Raw genomic sequence first — 4,684 nt, 5'->3', positions numbered from 1 at the left:
CTTGTTTTTTCTTTTTCTGTTTTAGCATATAAGTAACTGTTCCAGTCAGTGAACGTCAGTTGGAAGTAAGCGTTCCTTTTGTCTTTCTTGAGTTGCGCTCTATATGTTTTTAATCATGGATTACGAACTAGCCCGCACCCTGGCCCTAAGAATTTCCAGGCTAGCGGAGTAGACTGCCCTCGCTGACAGCCAATAGTTTGGCCGCCGCTTTCATCACAAGCGGTCACCGTTCCGATCCATAGCGTGACAGCCTTCGACAACGCCACGTCGAAGATACCACCGCCGACCGTGCCTGGGTCTGGACTCATTCCGTCAGCGAGGATTTGGCGAACAGCTGACCAGGTATTGCGCACTGCATCCAGTTGTGCGCCACCTGTGTGACTATCAGTCACGGCCGACAGAACAGGACAACTGCGAAACGCCCACGCCCCGACGCTATGCGTGCACTCAGACTGGAAAAGCTCTTGATCTGTAGGTGCATGGTGCACGACTCAAACAGAGTTACGAGAGGCAGGATTACCGCGCCGCTACTCAAGTGCTAATCTGCTAATTACCGCCGTAGACCCTTGTGTGACCAAGGGGATAGACCGTTTGAAGGTAGAGCAAGTGCTGTCGCACACTTTGCGCTGTCAGCTGTGGTGTACAAATTGCCTGATTCATGTTTCTGGGTCAAAGCTCTGCAGAGTACAATCGCGATTAAAAGTGATTAGCACTAGTGACGTGCCACCGCAGGAGCAGAGAGCGACGCTCGGCACTGCTCTTAAGAACACGCCGATATCAGATGTGCCTGGTGTGTTCGGAATGCACGGCGACGAGCCAGCGGCGCGATGCAATTTTCGCCCCTTCAGTTATGTGCTAATATCTTTTACTCGCGGCTGCACATTATAATGCGGAAGAGTTTCTGGTGTGATGAATGGCGTGTACAGAACCTGTCAGCAGAGCGGGTCGGCAGAGCGTGTCATCACAACTGCACTCATGATGATGACCATGCGGAAAAAAAAAACGCCGGTATTGCGGTTGGAAGCCATGCCCACTATGTGTCAGGCGGCTACGGAAAGCATACGACACGAAGTCTTTCTTTCTTTATTGCACGGAAAAAGGGCCGAAAAGAAAATTTCAAGCATGCTTCCGCCACAGGGCATCAGACCACCACAACTCTGGACGACGCCACCTTCCAAAACATCATAAGTCTGGGAGGCACACACATGCATCCAGATAGGGGAGCCAGCTAGGCGGCTCTTCCAGGACAGCATATACTCCACGCACCAAAGCGCATTGCTCACGAAATAAAGATTTCGACGACTGTGGTGATTCTGCGTGGCGGTCTATCATGCGGCTTTTCAGGAGACTAAATAGTCCCAGCAACATAAAGAGGTCACATGGTACAACACAGTTTTTCTCCACATGCAAAAAACGAATACTGTAGGGTGTGATGTCAATGTCCTTCTTAATTGTTCGTTGTAATATGTCCTAGAAGTCAATGCACAGAATAAAACAAAGGTCAATACTCTCTGGTGTATTGCACAGGCGGCAAATCACCGTCCATAGCGCAGGAATCCCCTTAGCATGAAGCCATGCCTTCACAGGCAGCGTGAATGTGTGCAGTTTAAAGAAGAATGTTTTTTTCGCCAGAAGAAATGCACATCCGCCCAACACATTTTAAAGCACTGGTGTCAAGCAACACATGAAAAGCTTGCCGATACAACAGTACAGGAAACAAATACTCCGTAAGGTCCTGAGTCATCTACCTTCCGGAGAGGCTATACAGGTAGCCTGAAGAAAAGTGCACAGAGATGAAATAGAAGGTGGTAGAAACTGCCTTAAGGAATCCCCAGAAAAGCTCCTCACGAGTGTGTGCAGTCGGTGCGAATAGGAAAGGCAAATGAGCACTGATGCGGCTAATAAAGGGTGGTTTGCCGATTTCAAAGACGAAGAAACGCGAAAGAAAGTGATACACGAATAAGTGAACAATGCCTATTCTACCAGACTCTAGAGAAAGAAATAGGTTATCGCGACGCATGGCTTGGCATTGGGAACGCCATACGAAGGTAGCAAATATTCTGTGCATCAGCTGCACTTCCTTCCTAGTACAGTGGAGAACCTACAGTACATAGGCAAGATTTGCGAATAAAAAAATGTTGCAGACTTGAGCCCGTAAAAACAGTGACAGGTCCATACCCATCAAAGCCTCATGGAGACTACCTGAGAATCCTTCTAGGCACCACTGTTGCGAATTTAGTCAAGAGGAACCCAGAGGTAGGGAGGGGCCCGCAGTCCCAGCTTATGCCAGCAAAATGACTTGGCGTTGTACCCCAGTGATCCATTCAAAACCCCCTGGACTTATCTAAATTAAAAGCCGCGCCTGATTCCGTACAAAACTGTTCAGTCAAATGCAATGCCCCAAGCACACTCTTTTTGTGAGAACAAAAGAGGGTGACATCATTCGCATAGGCTAAAATCTTAATTTTACATTGCGCCAATGAAACCACGGATAGCTGCATTCTCAATAATACTGATGTTCAATATAAAGGGCAAACAACAAAGGCGACACTGGACAGCCTTGGCGAACAGATAATTTCAATGGAATAGGTTTGGCTGGCTCTTGGTTCACTCTTTATAGCACACTCTTACTCCTCTAAGTAAAACATCTCCAATATTTGCATGCTCTAAGACCATCAAAGAGAAATCGAGACGAACTCTGTCAAATGCCCTGGCAAAGTCAATCTAAATTACAGTAACTTCTACGGTCTCATCTGATACTGTCTCCAATACTGAACGTGCAATATGAATATGGGTTTGGACGGTGCGGCCTGTGATACCGCAGACCTGATGCGTGCCTACTAAGTCAGCGACAACTAGCTGCAGACGATTGCAAAGAACCTTTGCAAAAAGACTGTAATCTACACTGCAGAGGGAAATTGGACGATATACCTCAACTGTTTTTAACCAATTTGTATCTGGGCTTTTTGGAATTAATATAGTATGACAAGTATAGAAAGAGGGAGGCAAAGAACCAACATCATAAGAAGCCTGGAAAACCTCCATCAAAACCGGAGCTAGGTACTTTGAAAACGTTTTTATAGAACTCGCTAGTAATACCGTCTGGCCTAGGAGATTTCTGAGCCGTCAGGTCAGAAATGACAGATTTAATTCCGTCCAAAGTGATGGGCCCCTCCACTACAGCACGCCGCTCATCGTCAAGTCGAGGAAATGCTTCGAATAAGTGACTGTAATATGATTTAATATTTATGCCCACACAACCACCAAACAGCTTCTCATAATAGTAAAATAAAGCATCAGTAATACCAGGACCATCGGTGTATGTGCAACCACCATACGTAATTCCCAATTTTTCTTTAGCAAGACTAGTCTGCCGTTCATCACTCAGGGCCCGACGAGATGATTGCTCACCCAGAAACCTATGGGACCTAGACCTTATCAAAGCTCCCAATACCTTTCGATTTCAAACTGCGGAACGTCTGATTTTACGACAGTGATATCTTCTGCATAGGCACCTGGGCTAATGATACCTATCTCATGCAGCTAAACCATAGTACGGCCGAGCTCTCGACATTGATGTCTATTAAAAAGCGCGATAGTTGCTGAGGTTTTAATAGCCAATTTTTTGGTTTCTTGTTTAAATAAGTCGCATTTTTTTTGCAAAACTGAGAGGTCACTATGTGACCACGTGTCCTTCAAGCAATTAGATACAGCACGTTTTTCACCTGAGAGCAGGCAGCTATTCAGCTTCCACAGCTCCCATCATCGGTGGGGTATGCGCCGACTGTGCCTCCCTATCTGTAGAGACACCGTGCAGTGATCACTGAAGAATATGGGTCGCACCCAGTAACCAATAACGCTGCCTGGCATGTCTGCTGAAAAGTAAATCTGGTCAAGCCGAGCATAGAGGAGCACAGAAATCTAGTGAAATGAATATTATGTCCCTTATCTTGCCCAACATCCACCAGGCTGTATTCGCATGCAAAATCAATACGTAAAGCAGCACTAGGATCATCACGTGTACTTAACACTGCTGGGTCTTCATCCCTAAAAACATGATTCAAATTACCCAACAGCATATGTTTGCGATTCGTGCATAAATGGTCGACTTGTGGCAGGAAAAATAGCCTTCTATCACCCTGCTTTACAGGGGCATAAACACAAATAATTCGCCACTGTACACCCGAAATTACAAGGTCACAGCAGATAAGTGGCCCGTCACCATCTGTGCGATACGACACGGCCGTAATCTCCAGTGAATTCACCAGGAATAGCATGCACCCTCCTGGTAAGCCTCCCAAATGATTAGCGATAACATTGAATTCTGACACAAAAGGCTCGAGAGCAACTTCAGCCTCTTCATCAGAGGAGAGCTTGGTTTCCTCGCTGGCTGCCACGATCACACCCCATTTAAAAGATGCGTAACTGTTGTTGCCTTCAACGGTTACGCAAACCCCTAATGTTAAGGGTAGCGGCCTGAAATGCTGCGACGCCATCCATTTTTGGTGCTTGTCTTATGGAGCGCCATCCCCTGTACTGGGGTGGCCCGCCTGCAAATCGGCGGCATGTAGACCAGACATCGCCCTTCGTTTTGAGGTTACCCTTCCCAATGCCACCACACCAAGAGCGTTCCGCTCATCGCCACCGACACACACCTCACCATGGGCAGGACGCTTCAAAGGTG

The sequence above is a fragment of the Amblyomma americanum genome, chromosome 6 (assembly GCF_052857255.1).
Source record: "Amblyomma americanum isolate KBUSLIRL-KWMA chromosome 6, ASM5285725v1, whole genome shotgun sequence".
Taxonomy (NCBI): domain Eukaryota; kingdom Metazoa; phylum Arthropoda; class Arachnida; order Ixodida; family Ixodidae; genus Amblyomma; species Amblyomma americanum.
This window is presented reverse-complemented; position numbering follows the sequence as displayed.